Here is a 19,514-nt window from a genome sequence, read left to right on the forward strand (position 1 = left end):
TCGTTTTCGAGTCTTCTTAGCTTTAATTAGAAAAAAATGATACAACCCTTATATATACACGCTATTTATGCTTAATAAAATGCCGACCACCTTAAATCATTCTGATTTGCTTCGTTGAATCTTAGCTCTATACTATCCAACACAAGAATGACTTGTGTTGCTGAAGTTGTTGTCGTTGCCCAACGCTTGTTAGAGGGAGGAAAAAATTCGTTTTATCTGTTGGTCTGCTTCAATTGTTACGTGAATGAATCATCTAAAAAAAGAATATGCTTTTTTTCTTTTTCCTCCTTACTACCCCTGGTCCCCTTCATCGTTACCCTCAGCTTCTGGTTCGTGCGTGTGCTCTCTGCTTAGATGTGTTTGTTATAAGATCATCTTTAAAATGAATAACAACGAACAGGTAAATACAGGCGTAATTATAGTGACATATTCACTGCCAGCAAACGCAGTGAAATTTACGGCAAACTTAAGCACAAGAAAAACGGTTGTCTTCGTACACACTTTGCTGTACTGCATGGTTCCTTTTACATCATCATAATCATGATTGTTATTATTACTACTCATTGTGAATCGAGTTAGATTATGGTTATAATAGACCAAAGGGAAAAAGATTAATCCGTTATACTGCTGAGTTCAACTTGTAATGCAAAAGGAAAAGAAAAGATCCTAGAAGAGAAACAACGAGTTGAAATGAACGTATATTTCACATTTAGCACTTATCGGTAGTTTGTAAGATAATGCCCTGTGTAGCATTAGGGTGTTGGATTGTGCCGTAGGCTTTCTACATCCATTTTGTCGATGCCTTAGTGTCTGTGCACCATGGCTAACCGATAGAACTACTCGGTTAATTAGCTACAAAATCCTATCTGATTGCAAATGCGTGCCCTGGGATTCATGGTCTGGTCTCCGAGTCATCTTCCAGAAGCAGTCCTGCACTGTATATATAATAGAACAGTGCTTCATGGAAGAACTGGTTTCACTCCGTTTACGCTCTCGGCTCTATGCTCCACTGTATTTAGAACAGCTCTATGATGTTTTTTTTTCTTTGCAATACGCCACGCGTGTATATATATATATATATATATATATATATATATATACGTAATAAGTAATTTTTGATTAAAATAAGTAACAGTTATATGCTTTGTTGTTAAAACTGTATTTAATAAGAACGAATATTGAATACTTTCCTTTCTGTTTTGTAGAAGTGTCATTCCTTACGGTCATGTTTAATCAATATAACTCGTATTCGTCGTAATTGTAGTGTCAATTGCCAGCCCCAACCTTTATCATCCAGCGAATGCCTTTTAGATAGTGCGGGTACGCAGCTTAACACTATTTGTGTGAAAACTTGACAGCTTCTTACTCCCGAATGTTGCATACATAGTAATCTAACGGCTTTAAATCTGGGCTATTCAACGGCTATACGTACTTACGGACCCGGCACATGCTTATATTCTCAAGTAACTAACCCTATATTAGTCGGATTGATGCGTCATAGAAAACGTACGGCTTTCGTTCAGATACTTAAGCTATCTATGATTGCACAATATTTTACACGTAGATAAACTTCACGCGTAACGTATTGGCCTTTCTGGAGGACGTATCATGCCATGACGTCATTTTCACGAAGTATCACACTTAAAAGAACAACTGAGTTGAAAATTCGCTCGTATCGACGTCTTCTACATTGTGATGTAGTAAGTCAACGATAATTCTTACAATCCATTTTTGCATCGAGGATAAAAAAATAACTCTTGGAGAAAACTGAAGACCACTTCGTTCTTGAAAGGATTGGCTAATAAAAAAACGACAATCAAATCTCTTGGTTTTATTGCCCTGTCAGAGTATCCATCTGATTTTTATGATACATAACGGTTTACTTGCAGTCTTCGTGACCAATAGGTAACATCGTACATTAACTCGCATAAAATTGTTTCACTAACGGCCTAATTGAACGAAAAGTCCGATAAAGAGGAATGTACTTTTAGACGGCAAAGATCAATGGTAAAGTCCATATTCTCTCTTCTCAGTTGTAGATTTTCCGTTGGGCTGGAGCCCGCTTCTGCTTCGTCTGCTGCGACGCAGCGCATTGTCGATTCTGGAGTGCCCAAGAAGTTTATAATCACAGTGAGGGTTTATCCGTTAAACTGGATAATAGCCGATCCTCGCTCAAATTTCGAAGACGCCACACATAATGAGTTTGTCACGGGACAGCGGATAAACACATGTCCAAAAGTTGGTCGCCCATCATGTACTTAAATCAGAATAATCAACCTTGACTCTAATGGTAACAATCATAGCTTACGAAGCAAGTTGCTTACACAAGATGCTCTGCGGTTCGTATAAATTTTCATCTAATAGCATATCCGAGCATCCTTTCTTCCTACAAGTTGTATTCCACGGTGTATCTCCCGGCACGACCTGAAGTAAACAAAAAGATGTCGAAATAAGTGATACCGCACAAACCAATGTATACTACTATGCTTGTAAAATTTTTACAGACGGACCTCAGTTTAAGCCTGAAAATTATAGCAAAAGTCAATCTGGCCGTTTTGCACGCACACAGCAGTATGACGTGACGCTCTTTTTTTCCTGGTACAAAAGTTGTTCAGTACACTGCACAGCTGCTTACTTAAGTATGTTTAGATGTCGGACAATATAAAGGTTGATGTCCTACTTCGGGAACTTGATTACTAAATGTAATCTAGTCAAACGCTAGTTACCACACGAAAAAAATTTCTTCCTGAAACAGGGAGCACATAAACAGACAGATTTTAGCGGCCCATGTTTCCTATTCCTCCGACGTTGGCCGGGTATTCTTCTAAATTACTGAAGTTTTTCATCTCGGCTTACTACGATGCTGTTTTTGTAAGAGTTTGTTTTAATAGAATTTAATAGAACAAACTTGAGAAAAAGGAACTGGTAACGGTGCTGTGATGGAATTCAGACCGTCAAAGGATACATCTGATAATTTACGAAGTATGATAAACATTTAGAAAAATCTTAAAAAAAAAATCGAACTAGATATGTGAAAAATTCTGAAGATATTGACTTGGAAAAAAAGCAAGTGCAGCCTGAGAGTTGAATCCAAGTTAGGCCTTCCTTATTCCCCAGTTCTTATCGTCAGAGATACTTATTCATTTTTGTGTACGATAGTTAGCGATGTACGATAGGAGAACAATTAACGGCAATAGCTCAATCTAAAATAGTGGTTCTCGTGAACAGAATCAAAGAGGTATCAAGAAAACCCCGTGCACGGTAGTTTGAGGCCCACTATTAATGCTAACTAGGACAGGAAATCAGACAGGATAGCCACACAACAAAAACTTCTTGGATTCAGATGTAAAAGTGTGCAGTAGTATCGTCACGCTTGCAACAGAGCTTCGCCGAATGAAAGAGGCAACATTGTACGCGACCGGACTAACAACCGGATTGTCTCGATGAATATGCATATTCCATTAGGAGCCTCAGGTCTTGTCATTGAATGGGTGGATTTTTTGACTAGAGATCTCGCAAATCCAATTGAGGTTGACATCGCGAGGAAAAATATTTGCGACAAATGATGTCGTTAGGGGCATCGGAGGGCAATACTGCCTCTATAGCTAAGGCTAGGTGAATTTCGGGAAATTTTGAATCTTATTTACACCAAAGTGAACTTCGACAATGATAACAGTAGGTGTTATTATTGATCCCACTACGACATTCGGTCCGTAAGTATACACATCACTACCTTATATTTTCGCATATACCTACCGGAGCTTCATGAGTAAGACTGATGATAAGTGCTTTTATGTCTACCCTTTCCGTATGCTTTCCAGCATTGCATTTCCTTTTTGTACCTAGAAACCGAAGGGTGGTAGGCAAAACTACTCCCCGATTATTCCCGTTTTCCTGAACAGGTTCCTTCTCGAGCTTAGAAATGTATTTTGACCTGTTTTCAGGTACCGTCCTTTTAACTTCTCCCTTATAAACTGATCCTTTGCTACGGGGCTACCCTTGGTAATTCATGTCCACGGTTGCCTCAGATAGGAAGTTGCTAGCGTGCAAAATACGATGACATATTACACCGGAAAACGATTTAGTTGTTACAGCAATAGAATAATGCCATCAAACTGAAGCATGAAGTCTGCGAGTAGATCAGACGACCTCAAAAAGATGTACAAATGCTGAAAAGTGACAAAGTTTGCAATTTCCCCTAGACCTTGCTTATGAGATAAATGACCCTTACGTTTGTATGTATAAGGTCGGTATAATCATGCCGTAGCCCTTGCCTGGCGCATAGAGTAAACAAATGACTGTTTTGGGGCTTTGAACAGCGAAATCTTGAAATTTTTAGGATATGTCCTTCGCCATAGGGTATGTGACAACTAATAAGATGTAGGCATGTTTAATATAACCTCAAAATGAGGTTCTATCCATCTTTTTTATACTGTTAATTTCTTGAATCTCGTGAATTCTTGAAAATCTAAATCTTATGACGTTCAACGCCACTGTTCGTTAATATATTATCTAACAGACAACATTTGATATTTATTCGATCAGTGGCGCCTGGATAATGGCAGCGTGTTACCACTTCAACCACGCACTGATACCAGGACCTTAGTATAAAGGCCTGTCGCTGTTACGCCTACCAAAATAATAGCGACGATCGCTGCTGACTACTGCGCTTGCCAGTAGCAAGTGCTCTGCGTATGCAAGCCATGGTTCATCCTTGCAATTTCATATTTTTCGAATTAGAGTTGTAACAGTATATTTAGCCCAGGCCATCCAATATCACTAATTGTTTATAATATTCAAGTAATTAAAAAGTGATGCATTAACATAAATGTAAGTTCAATACAATTAGACCACGCATAACTTTCGTTCGTCCTATCCCACCCGGTAAAACCCTCGACATTACTCAAGAAGACAAACATAACAGTACTAGGTAAAACATAGTTAATAAAGAAATCCATATATGTATCGTAACAATTGGGTAAAATTAAACATAATTATATCATGTATCAATAAAAATCAAAATACCGTTAGTATGAACGGGTATCGCTTCGGCTGATGGCTTGTATAATAATCAAGAAAAGGTTTGCCAAGATTTTTTGTTCGGCTCAAAGTGTATTCTCAAACCCTAGCGGGTATATCGCTTTTAAAGAACTTTTGAGGGTGTGACGGCTATTTGGTCAAACTTCATACGTATGTTCTTTCCCTCACTGCAAAGGAATTACGCGATGCATGTGTTAGGAGAAGAACCGAAGTAAGTCGATAGCATCGATTTCAGACGGGCCATTTTTCGCGAGCTTCGGTAGACGAGCTGACGCAAGCATTATTAGTATTCGTACATAGACGTTTCTAGAAATTATTCAAGACCGATTGTTAATAGGACCATCTCTTAGCCAAAAAGGTCGCCAAACTATCCGGATCTAGCTTCGGCATTCCGGGTGCTAGGGTAACGGAATCTTTGATCTAGAGACGAGAAGGATATCTTCGCAAAATAGATTCTTTACATCGCAGCGGTTCTATTTGTCTGTAGGGGAAGAAATCGTCTTCACTTCTTCAACTAGAAAAAATACCTCTTCCTGGAATTTTTTAAGAGGCATCTGTATTGGTAAAACGAGATATGCCTCAAACCCCTGCATACGAGCAAATGGACTGCAATAGATTTCCACGTTATCGAGAACTGGAACAATTTAGCCTCGAAGTCATTGTTCAATATGAGCGGAAATATTAATTGCAGCTTTGAACGATGAACCACTCTTTCGAAAGTTAGTTCGGTCGTTCCTAAGAAGTTTCTCCTCCTTCCTAAAGTTCGTTTCTAAAGTTTTCTCGATGCCAATAGAGATCTGCAAGTAGTCAAATTCGTTGCTCATTTTATTTACCAAGTGCATAAACTCAGCAATATAAGTCTTTCTCATTGACCTAAATAAATGTTATAAATAATAATAAAATGTTGAACCAATAAATCTGACACTAGTACAAGTAAACAACTGCGAGTCTTCAATTCTAAACGCTGGCGGTAAAAGAAATGTTTACAATGACCTGCTCAGCCCTGAACTTCAGACACCTCACACAGCACAAAGACGTTTTGAATTGTTTTGTATGTCTAGAAGACGACATACCGCTCTCGGTAAGATTGTAGTGTAGTATATATATATATAGGTATAATGCGGTGCAAACTTTTCTTTGCAAAAGGTTTCTCCTGGCAATAAGATGAAGCACCGCTTATTCTTGGACAAATGTTTCATTTTTTTGTAACGAGGTCGGCAATGAATGATACCTGTTTTATCCGCAAAGGGAGCGCGGAGAGCATGTGATTTTTCTTCAAAATGTTTTCGCACTGTGTCTCTAATTCAGCTTGAAAATGGGAGCGTTGAAGGATGACCTAAATAACATAAATATTTGGCACGATTAATCGTGAATAGTATCATACTCTCATATTTACAAGGGTTTACCTTGCATAAACCAATGGTTTAAGCAGAGCCTCACCTATCCAAACAATTTTATCTATACACGTGTCATATTCGAGATAAACTAATTATTTTGTCAGAGATACAATTACTAACGCTATATTAAAGGTGTTAGCAAAAAAAAACCCCGTCCAAGTCTTGATGGATACACAGCATCATTGTTAAGCACGCATAGGCTGGTTAGGTACTTCCTGGATAAAGTGTCTTCGTTCACAATATCTGTTAAGGGGTTGCCGGATATTTTAGGACAGCGTTGAACAGCAATGGCCTAAAATTTAATAATTTAGTCCAGTAGAAAGTGACACTGTTTTTTAGGTTATGACGAAACTGATCCTGTTCAGTCACGAAACTGATTTTGCCTTAGTTTTTTTCTAATCATTCGTATTTCGTGTAATACCCACTATTAATAGTTTCATCTCGTGATAAAGGCCAAAAGTTACCATAAGCAATGTATCACTATTTTGCAATGCACTCAGAAAATTTGTGCTCAACCAGTATTACGAAAAAGGGGGTTTTGTGTAGAACAATGACGATTCAACTAATTTCAGAAGTTGCAGTTACTAACAAAGTGTAGAATATATTCGAATTTTTGCAGATTAGGTTTTGGAACATGGAATTATCTTAAATCTATTAAGTATTTATTTATTTACGTTACAGCTAATCTTAATAATGTTTGGAATGTGACGTGTACTATTACTACGTGTGGGATATTTTAAATTTTACGCGTATAAAAAAGTTTAAGTAATTCTATCATAAATGACGGTACGGGGTTGACAAAGCCAAAGTGACCGACCGGTTGGTACTTTGCCTTTCAAATAATAAATACAACAAAGAAGGGTACCACGCTCAGGCACAGACATACACAAACGCACGCGCAGAGTCGAATGCGCATGATAAAGGTATGCTACATCATAATGTGTTCATAGTTTAGAGCCTGTTAAAAAAGGAAAATGTTCGCCGGTTTTTTCCAAAAATTCAATCTTCTCTTTTCATTCCGTATCGTACCACTTTTATACCTGCTCAGCTAATCGCTGCCTTCAAACATTGTTACCTCTATTACCACAAAAACACGTACACAAGAAAATAGATAGAGAACAAATTGAATTTTCCTAATTGACGCGATTCTTATTGTTTCCCTTCTTTTCATCAATGGTCTTCGAAGAAGAGAAAAAGGGAAATAAGTTTACATCTGTTTTTCCTTCCAGATATTTTGGATCAACTTAACCCCTCGCCCTTTATAGTGTGGTTGTTTTTTTGTAAAATTCATATTCAACACATTATGGTGGGAGATTTCTGTATTTTTACCCTCCAATAAAAAGCTACTTGTTAGCTAAGACCCGTAATAACTGATTGCGCAACGAGAGGATATAAACGAACTAATATCAAGAGCGCACCTTCCTATATATATATATATATATATATATATATATATATATATAGGAAGGTGCGCTCTTGATACGCGTATAGAAGCGAAAAAAGGTTTCCAAAACTAGAAAAGGGGCCAAATCTATTAGGCTCTGCCCTGCCGGCTTCTCCTAGCCCCAGTCCTGCTTCTGTTAACTTTCTCCTCAACCAGTTTAAAGTTTACAGCTAGGAATAGCAATGCATTTTCGACAATCTACTATTAGTATTAGCCGTTGTGAATAAACTGTTGTACAGGGAGGAAAAAGACACATACTTATGTCCGGCGCGCAATTTTTTTCAACTTCGTTTCCGTTTGTGCTTTACTGGAAAACATCAAACACATATTTCTTTGTAATGCAAATGAATAGGTACGATGTAAGCTGTAAGCGCAGCTTAACACCGAATCGAATTTAAAGGGTACATGTCTTTGTTTGCCTTCAAGATAAGCGAAAGCGAGAAATATACGTTCAAACCAGCAGATTGATGAACATTTTATTAACGAAATCCTTTCTACTCACGAGACTTTTTTCATTCTGTGCCTGAATAACTACGTTGATGACGACGAGTGATGGATATATACGTCGTCATAAGATACGTTCGTTAGTGGGATTTCAATAGCTGAGTTTGTATTTCTGAACGCCTTCCCTGCTAAAGAAATGTAATTTGCTCTGTAAATTTCCTTTCAACAATAACAGTATTAGGAAAATAACAATAGTAGCTGGATAGTCAGTCGAGCGTCCTTTTTGGAGTATGAGGGGTCAATAAAAAAGTTTTCCTTCAGAACGGCTATCAAAAACCTTGTTACCGTATATATTCTCCTGTTTAACGATGCGGGACCCTTCTGTAGGGAGCAGCTTCTGCCATGGCAGCATTCGCCCATGTTTTCTAGGAGGACAGCCTTTCCTAGCTTATCTGCAAAGGCTTTTCGAAGGTTCATATTCATTGCACCGACTGCCTAACTTAAATGGCTCAGTATATTTTTTATATTTTCTTTAGTCAGTTTTTTTGCTACATGCTCAATGGTTTCCACTGTATTGCCTTCACATTTTATAGCCACTGGGGCTCACATCCGATCATAGATCCGGCATAAATTACCTAGAGAAGTTCTATCGAAAACCCTAAATTCGGCGCACAGTCTTCATAGTCACCTTGCTTTGAGACAACCTATAGTGCCTATCTGGAAATTTTGTATCTAAATAGTAGAAAATTAAAGATGACAATAACTCTGTATTCGTTCAAAAAAATTTTTTTTTCATTACTATAGCTCTAGAAACATAGGTACAATTGATATTGATAGATATAAAGAACAGATAGAATGTGGTGACCTTTGGGTAAATAAAGTATAGTACACTATAGCGCAGTGTAGGTAGAACATAGCCCTGGAATAGACAGGCACGTTTACAAATATTCTAAAGGCCATATGGGTGTAAAGCTCATTTTCACCGTAATAATCCTGAGTATTATTTTTGTATCGCCCTGTTAAGGTTTGTTCACCGCTGCCTCTCCAGGTCCTTCGTAACTTCATATCGATTTTAGCAAAAGTCTAAAGTTCTGCTGACGAGATCGTTTGCCACGTGTTACATCTATTTACATTATTTATAACGGATCGCCATTTGTAAGCTTGAAATTATATGTAACTCACTGCAAATTATGCTGAGGCCAAACGTCTAAGATGACGAATTCTATGAATCACTTCTACAGGAAATAGTAAGTTTTTTCAAGACAGCCAATGTTCTCCAAGTGTTTCATGATACTGGCCGCAACGTCAAAAAATTTTGCCCAATAGAGGCCACTTCCTAAGGAGCATTGTGTTCCGCGCCCCAGTTCCGGGTCGCCATAGAATTTTTATGAGCTTTGCAGCCAGGCCTATTTGAAGGCGAGCTAAATCTTTAACTTTGTTCTGACGTTCCCGGTCGTCGACAAGAGTTCTAACGATATTATATATGGATCACGTTGTTGAAAAAGTAAAACTTTAATATTTTTGTAAATAAGTGAAAAAAGCTTCTTTGTCTTAAATCAGAATTAGCTCTCTTTCCTAGGAGACTTTGGCTTTGCACAAACGGTTCGATTAAGTTCGAGAGTAAAACGTACTGGTTGTCACAAAGGGAGATAGCCGTCCATGTTTCGATTAACTTATTTAAATGAGAACAGTAACTATCGATGAAAAGTAAATATTGCCACGCTTATACTCTAAACCACGCTATAGTTCTGTGCAAAATCCTTACAGTGAGGTTAGAATAGATAAAAAGTTTATATATGTAGTAGTCTCCCAATGTAAATCGCACAGCTTTTTTTTCAATGTAGATCAGGGTTAGTGGCGAAAACCAATATAGATAAATTTCAGTTTGTTTGCCTAATTAAATCGCCTGTTGTTCTATCTACCCATCCTCCTCAAAACAGCATCGTACACGTTTGTAGAAAAAAACAGATCACCGATAGTTATATCAGCTCGAACGTAGACAATACTGAAAATTAATTAAATGACTATATAAAAAAATTGGCGGCCGATGGGTATTTGACTGGTTCAAGGTAGACTGGTCTGGAAAGGTACCTTCTTTTATGCTATAATACTAACTATTTTCATTCAAAATGGCTAGATGAGGAAAAAAGTCAGGCATAGTTTTTTTGCATTCAGTCTATTTTCGCGTATTGCCAGCAGCCCGTGCGCACCAAGATGTAAATCACTTGTCTATACTTTCTTATTTACTGAACGCACTGTCGAATCCTATACTCATAGTACAGCAGTAGTATATGGAGTACTAGTCATAAATATTACCTTCCGTAGAGAGACAGTATACTATAGGAGACGCATGTGTATTTTTTCTAAGCTGACGCGTTCTGCAAGTTCATACGGGATTCTGTACCTCAGACTGCCGCTTAGATGAACTTTTAAATATGAAGATACGAATGAAATACGAATAAATGAAGGCTCATGGATATAGATTCGACTAGAATATACGCAGCATTAAGGGAGTCGAACCCGCGACTTCTGTAAACAATCTTACGACCTACCTATCCTTGGTGGAGCAGTAAATAGATATATTCTGTTGCCACCTTCGAGATCTTGAGAGGACGCAAAACAATGATCGTCTGCACAATTCAAACGGAAAACGTTCGCGTTTATTGAAGATTCTTTGATACAGTAACTATTATTCAAGATGGGATTTTTGCGCCCGTTACCTTCCGGATTTTGTCAAATAGCTAACAAAACATAACGGCCAACAACTAGGTTATTTCGAACGACTTGTCAGCTATAAAAGTGCTTTGTGTTGTTTGCGTACATCGGAGATTATCGTATCATAAAGCTAGTACAGTGGCAAGAGCTTACAAATGAAATAACTGAAACCTGAAGATAATTTGATACGAATTACTGAAAGTAGATGTAACGACATTTTAGGAATAGTGACAGCCAAATAGAAACTAAAATTAAAAGGAAAACTTTAGAAATATGAGAGAGAAAACACTTTTGTAGAAACTACGACGTTTGTTAAATGAGTAACGATTCGGATCTATTTATTAATATCTACTTTGAAAATGGAATCAGCATAAACGCATCCTTTGAAGAAAACTTGTGAGGAAATAAATCGAAAATATCTCTTTAGGGCTTAAGAGGCGGATGTCTACAAACATAAGCTGTTAAATATTCGTTATAGATGAAGGGTTATGGCTAAACAGACTGTCCGAGTGTTACTTCACGAAGTATCAGGATAACGTTCCAGTAATAATAAGTATTCTTTGAGCGGAGGCCCCTAGGGTGCCAGGTATTAGATTTGCATAAACATATGCATGTATATAGCCAGCTGTTTAATAGTGAAACATATAAAGGTAGTATTTACGAGGAGACAATAATATATGCCCTATTGAACATTATCTAATTACTTTAAGGTTGAGATTAGCAGATGTTTGGGTACCCCTATCATAAGTGATAGCCACAGTTAGGAGATTGGCACCGTAAATGCTGTCGCTAAGCTGCGTCAAGACATAAAACCAAGCTACCTTCACAAATCAGACGATAGATAATGCTTATGGCTGTTCACCCGACATAAATCATAAGAGACTTTAAGGTTGTTTAAGATGTTCTACGTCAGACTTGAAGTAGGAATTAGAGGCATATATCAGGAACAAGAGTTGTGTATAACAAAGTTGATACGCATCTTTTCAGGAAAATCCAGAGGGCGCTGGTGAGGCTTGGCTAAATACGTGTCTTATTTTATCTACAAGGCACTTTTACGCCGCTTGACTTACATGACTATACAAATAAACTATATTGTGTAGTATTAACCAATGCTCGTCATTGTTAGGTAGCAGAATATATATGCCACACTTAGCCAAAAAAAGTGGTCAGCAAGTGTTACGGCAAACATTTTGTTGAAGATAGTTCTCGTCATAGCGCTAGCCGCAGTGGCTTAGCTTCAAATTCAGGCGTAGACACACTTCGTTTCACGTTGGGAGCCAGTCGTCTAGCAGTTTAGGTAGCGCGCGCGTGTCAAACATCGGAAACATTTCTAAAAAACCGGATGTACATGATCAAAAGTGCAGTCATATTTTGCTCTCTTAATCTGCAATTTAACGAATTCGCCTACCGCATTTTGTTGCCTGAATGGTTGGTGTGATTTTATTATTATGCCTGTGAACTCGATGAGCCAAGCATTGTGTAACCGTGGGGCATCTGTTTCTGTTTGTCTCAAGACTGCTTTCACACATGCTTGCCTAAGCCTTAGCGGGTTCGGGTTAGATGAATCGAAAAAAGAAAGAGAATATCAATCACCCTATCGATCATTCTATTTGAACGCATTTGGCCATATATATTGTCGCGATAGCGTAGTATAATCGCATCAGTTATTATCCGGACGGTTATTAATGGTAGCCTTACAGAATGATCGAGAAAACCCTCATGAAGGCAAAAATAAAACGATACTTAGTATTACCATGCAGAACGAGGAGCCAAGTCAGCAGTCTGTGCCAATGCCATTCGGCCAAGGGGTTGTAGCAAAAAAGGATGGACGGTCTATTAAGACAGCTCTTTATCAAAGCAATTATTATAGTCTGTAGATAATCAGCTCCCCCTGAGTTTCTTTCGATTCAAAAAGCTCTTGTTTCACGTCAGCCTATTCTTGCTAGCCCACTTGGGCCTACTTAGATTGAACTTCTAACGCCTAAAATACTAGTGGGCCATCCAATAAAATCCATGAGGCCACGCTTGAGCTAACCTCCTATAGCAAAGTAAAACGATCTAGAAGGGGCAGCTCCGCTGGCGAAGCGAACTATCGAGCCGATGGTAGATATTCACGGGTATTGAAACGTTTCTGACGCAACTGTTCCATAGGCTGTTTTTAGCCACACATTTTTATGTTTTGGATAAAATTATTATACAAGTCAATTGAAATAAATCAGTAGACACCAGTGATAGACGGGGACCTAAAATGCTCTACGTGCATATACCTATTGTGCTCACGAGCAATTCACGCAGATGGTTTTTGCACCTATATGAATTTCCTCCTAGCCTTGCGAAGAAAGTGACAACTGATAATAGAACCATACGTTGAGGAACACTCCTGTAACTTATTTTCTCAAAATTGCAAGGGTTTTTTTAGTCGCGATCAACTGCCACATCGATTAGCTTTCCCAGTCCAAAAGGAAGTGACATATATACGCTTGTTCCTGTGAGCTTAGGGGAGTGAGTTTAAGATCGTATAGATATATTTACAGCTACAGACGATGACAGTAACATTTCCTTAAACCAACACTAATGTCGCTGAATGCGTTTGACGAAGAACGGCTGCTTAACAATTACCCGTGGTGGATAAAAGAAACCACCAACTTTGCTATGGTGCATTTGCGGTGCTATGGCGCTATTTATGGGATTATGTTGTGGTGGACGAAGGTCAGAGTATGTTCCTTAATTAATGTTAAAGCATCTAGAGGCGGATTCGTTATTCTGATATACGAGGTAAGATTCTGGGGTACTTTGGAAATAAGTGGAATTCTCAATCAGAGTTCCCGAATATATGTGTATTTGTGCCGATACAGCGCCCCATAAGTTAATCACTTTTGTATAGACGCGAAACCTATACTGCTGTACGCATACAATGCAATGGTAGCCTTTTTACAACGTAGACCCCTTAGTTTGCATAAAAATTGTCGCACTTAGTAATAATGCAATGGAATACAGCGACCACCGGAAAACTGGAGAGTCTCACGTCATCGAAGTGTGGTATTCAAATAAGCGTGGAACAGCATTATAACTACGTGAAATGATATTCTCTATGATAAAGTTTTGCTTTTGAAATAAAGCTTAAACTTATAGTTCCAGTTTAGTCTGCTGGTATTTTGCCATTGATCCTCGGCCGTAAATATTCGATGCAATCCTTGATTATTTTTTATTCTAGTCACTATGTCGCACTCCAGATGACAACTCTGATAAGTTTTTTTCGTTAATTTTCTCAATTTTTCTTCCCATATTTTTCAGCCTGTGAGTGAAACGGAAGCTGTTCCCGCTGAGAGGCTAGTTTTTACAATGAGACGTTGCCGGCTTAAATTCGTCTACTTCTGTTAAGTGACATGAGGTATAATTATGATTACAAGAGTGCAAATGATTAGCGAGACAATTGCCGGTAGGGTTCCGACTCGAACAGCTGGATCGCGGAAGCATCGGTAAGTGGTGCCAGAAGGATCTGCCTGTCAACTAATACGCAAGCCATATTTCGAATGTGTAGATTTTTTTGTAAACGCTTTGAAGTTAGCAATTTTTGTCGTGTTTCCCTCGTCCTCCCAAAGCTAGTACTGACCAGTGAAATTCGTACATCATTTTTTTCGCGTCAAAAGCGAGTTCGGCTACTGATAATAGGCTTCCGTATTGCAGGAAGCCTTTGAGAATCATGTTATGAGTCAGGGCCAAACATACGACTGGTACGAACGGTTTCTTGACACAGTTTCTTCCCTCTGTCTACTGGGGATATAATAGAGTGTACGGAGTACGTCATAAGGAGTATAGAAAGATCATCGAATTACCCTCAGGGTAATTCGTACGGTCCCAGAACGTCCCTCTCGGTTTGTCTCGGACCACTGGGAGACGAAAAGGCTCACAAAACCTACTGTACGGAAACACCTGACCTTCAAGCAAATGTAAACCGGACAGCAACTATCTGAGAAAAGTCTTACGGCCCTACAAAGAGGAACAGGATTTGCTTGAATGAATTTGGGAACAATGGTATAGGCTGCATCAGTGCAGGACTTTAAAGGCAAGCCCAGAGAAAAAAAAAAAAAAAAACTGCAATATGCATAGAAAAAGAGCTTCCTCTTAACGGATTTGTCGACTATAGGAGAGAGCTGAACAATACAAATTATGGTAAGCAGTGTTATTGTCGCTGAAAACAATCGATTCCTATGTTGACTAGACCCAGTACCTTGTTATCTAGACGTGGGCATTTGTGATCCAGAAAATTGAAGTATATGGTGAGAGTAGAAATTCTGTACATGTCTTGACTTAGAAGGAAGTATTAGGTTACGAACTTTATCCTCAACTAGTTTTCAAATTAAATAAGCTCCTTATATCATTTAAATCCGCAGTTATTATTGGACAGGGCAAATTTCATTACAATAATAATTACATTGTAGACGTTGGTAATTAGGCACTGATGAGGTGCATGGACTATTCTACAACCTACAAGTTCGCGTGGGCCTATTGATTACTTTTTAGTTAGCACGTTGAGTTAGGTCTAATATTTCGTTCTTCCTTGACATCCTGCCTTCTAATCCTACCAGGCTCTACGTGTTTCCGTAGTGAAATAGAAGCAGTCTAGGTATAAACTCAAAGATCGCACACACACACAAAGTGCATCTTTTCTGTCAAATGTTTGTGTTAATATTGAATTACGTTGACGTGAATTGAGTTAACGGTTGCCAGTGTCTGCTACCGGCCTGTCGGATGTTCCATGTCGAACGGTATAATGATAAAGCTCTGTAAAACATTTTTTAAAAGTAAAAAGACGCCAGGCATAGAACGCGTTTTTGCGATCAATTACTGAAATGTGTGTGCCTATGCCAGAGATCGCACAAAATATTATTCGTACGATGATTCATTTCTGCATTCGCTACCTTCCCATGAGTTGAACCTTTCCAGTGAAACATAAACAAATCGTCTATCATCTGTTTTATATGCTCTACTGTGGCTAACTGAAGTGTACAAACTTGTTGAAAGTGGTATTTTTACTATTGTTGTACTAGTAAGCTAGCGACAATCTAAAATCAAACAAACGACAAAAAAAAAAAAAAACAGGAACTGCCGCGGGCATTTCTTTGTTACCTTTTGTAATCAGAACTACGAACAATGATGATGATGATGATGATTATTTACCCCCTAGTTTAGTCCCTAGTTCTATGAAAAGCACGCACTAAATAGTTACATAATACTTGTCGATGATACTCTAACTTTTGCAGCTGGGAAATATCTTTGGGCATGCAACTAAACTGGACTGACTAAACTATATCAAATACAGTATGTATATCTGAATGAATAAAAATCCTTTCGCCCCACCAAAATGCCCTGTTAGAGATTGAAGAAGCGTGGAACAGGCGGTCGGACGTTTGGAAACTATCGTCGGAGCTAAATGAAAATTAGTGTTCGCATCCCTTGAATAATGGAGAAACAATGAAAACGAACAGAAGTGTTTGTATAGGAAGGAAGTAGTGTATAGGAATGTTCGTATAGGAAGCGTCGTTTGCCCTTATAATACTTTCCTGTCCGTCTTTTTACCTTTGTTATTAGTATAATTGTTCTATTACGGAGCTAGCCTATGAGAAATATTAGAAGAACGATATAATTTAGTAATCAAAATCTGTGACCTTTCTGCGACGAGGTACGACATCGTATTGTATTCAATTAAAAAACACTAAACATTAAAAACATATTGTACCGTTAACGACCCGTAAATCTTTATCTAGTACATAGATATTCGTGCTAGTATAACGACAACGAAGAAGGGAGAGGAACGCTGTCTACTACTCTATGCAGCAGCATTAGAAAAAAAAATAAAAATCACTCTGTTGTTGATTGATGAGGCAGTGTTCGAATGTTGTACGCTGATATAAGGAAATACAGAAGCAATGTAAATCTACAAGAGTTTCCATAGAAACAATTCTAATAGAATATCTGAAAAGCCAATACGAAGTGCGGGTCAAGCCAGTCTGAGTCTGTTATCACCAGTTGTCACCTAAGGAAAGCTCTACGATTCTTGAACATGGCTTGTTATTTTAGGCCAACCTAGTAGTTAGCCTATATGTGCAATATGCTCTATATTACGAATTGGTCAATGTAAAAGCTTTACGCAATCTCTTATTCTTGACCACGGTAAAACTCCATGTAGAGGCTAACTTTGCAAGAGAGTCTGCCTATGAAACGAGTAAAGCACGTACATACGTATCTCCCAACTTTCAAAGTTTACCATCATTACCGAACTTGCCTTGCGAGAAAAATTTTTCTTAACTTGTTGGGCTGATTTTACAAAGTGTTAGATGCATTCTGAAGCGATGGGAAATACAGCGTTTCTTTTCGGACAGAGTTTCTATGGTAAACATCCAGCAAGTAGTTATATGTGGAACCATGTTGACGTAATATAGAGATATTACGATGGCTTCTTTTCATCTATTTAATGCGTTTTCAGATTACTGTTTATCGGCCTGATAACTTTACATTAAGGGCACATTTAATACTCCGTCTATATGAAACAATGAGAATAAAAGTCGAATCTGCATCTAAATATTTGAAGTTAAAATTTTAAAAGGTCCAGTGGTCAAAAATGCGTAAGGTAGGTAAAATAGTAAAAAAGGTCTAAACTCAAGATATGATCACAAACTTACCTGCTGCTTTTTTAACACATACATACATACATACATACATACATACATCTATCGATAATGTGTTTTTGTTTATGGACCTATATGAAATCATGCGGCGGTTTGTACGCTGGAACGTTATTCTTTTACTTCTACCTCAGCACTAAAATCTCGAATTGGTCCGGTTTCCCGTGCAATACAAGTTATAGCCGTTTTTATTGAACTCATCTACGACCGACGCACGCCGCTGTAGATACCGGCAAACTCATTGATTTTAAACAAATATATGTATATTGTTAGGCATCGTATTTAGCTATGTGGTCCAGGCTGAAGGATAAATGTTATTTGAATTGAGTTTGAACACTATGTTAGATTTAGGACGAACAATACTAGCTCGTCTAGCCTTCTCCGTGCGCGCTAGGCACTGCAGGCAGAATCTGTATATGGGCATCTGAAAGCTTTCACGTAAATACAACTAGTCGACAAACGGACTAATTCCCTTGCGTGAACAAAGACCTACAGTTACTTGGCCATTGCTCCTCAAATGGAAAGCGAAAATAATCAGTGTTTTGATCAGCTCTTCTTCGCATCCCGCCAGATCCGTAATCGTACAGCCCCTTCCTTCGACTGAGTCCGTAGCGAGATTTCCACTTCTAATATGGCGTTAATGTTTGTTGAGCCCTTTCAGAGCCAGAGATTTATTAACGAACAATGGTTGAACAGGATGTATATATATATATATATATATAAAATGGATATGTCTGGTGCAGTTAGCGTCGTCAAAGGTTCAACTTAAATAGAGTAAAGGCGTAGTGTGACGCCGAGATTGACACAAGCAATAATAATATTCCGCTAGATGTCGTTTTCATTTTTTTTTTTTTTTTCTTTGCCTGTAGATTAGCATTAAAGTATGTCTTAATAGAATTCGAAATAATATAGGCGGGCATGAACAGTTGGGGAATAGCTCACGTGCGTGTTAAGCAGGGATGAAGGAACTGTGTATTCGAGCCGTTCAAGAAGCCGTTCCTGAACAGCTCTACCCGTTTATGATCAGCGGTTAAATATTGGCGCCTTGGAGTTTGTATACGTTTTTCATATTAAAAGTTAAGTAATACTAGTAGGGGATTCAGTTTCGACACGTCCTCTAAGAAACGTGTAACTTTTGAAGATAGGAGAGAAATATATGGCATAGATTAACTCAAAGACTAGAAGTTGTCAATTCTAAATCTAACTGAGCGTAAGAGATACCTGCAGAACGTGCTGTAGTGACATATTGTTGAGTGATGAGAATAGAAACAATGAGTTTCGTCACTCAGAAAAATCTGCAGCTTTACGTCACTTGTAATGGGAAGTATGACGATTTAAAGACGACGTAAATAAGTGCTTACCGACCTAGAAGAAAATTGTTTTCAGTAGATGAGATTTTATCATTACTTAAATTGTACCTTACAGTCCAAATCTAAATTGCCTGAGTGAGCGATAAGAATACGTTTAAGCAATTGTTTTTAATGGCGAGCAGTTTACTTCGGGATCATCATGTCTACTACAATTTAAAGGGAGTTTTGTTAGTGTGAGTGTTATACTTTACAACGATAATCGTGAAACTCACAGTTCTAGATGCGTTGTCAATTTGTTGTTGTTGTTGTTGTTGTTGTTGTTGTCAACAGCTTCTTCAACCGCTGATCTGAACAAACTCCTCCAAAACAGATAACACTTCTAAGTACTTGCCGCGGCAGTGTTATAGGGCTTGGTCAGCTTCCTCTATTCCCCGTGCTACTTCGGTACTGTTTTTTCATAGTTACACAGTCTATCGAT

General features: G+C 38.2%; 1 long non-coding RNA gene across 1 annotated transcript; it reads left to right on the top strand.

Moving 5' to 3' along the window:
* Positions 1-13,605: 13,605 nt before the first annotated feature.
* On the top strand, positions 13,606-17,805 carry LOC147758705 (uncharacterized). Its single transcript, XR_015318328.1, has 3 exons — positions 13,606-13,815; positions 14,335-14,519; positions 14,728-17,805. It is a non-coding gene; the product is annotated as an uncharacterized LOC147758705 (long non-coding RNA).
* The last annotated feature ends 1,709 nt before the right edge of the window (positions 17,806-19,514 follow it).

Source organism: Varroa destructor, unplaced genomic scaffold (genome assembly GCF_002443255.2).
Source record: "Varroa destructor unplaced genomic scaffold, Vdes_3.0 BEIS01000001.1, whole genome shotgun sequence".
Taxonomy (NCBI): Eukaryota; Metazoa; Arthropoda; class Arachnida; order Mesostigmata; family Varroidae; genus Varroa; species Varroa destructor.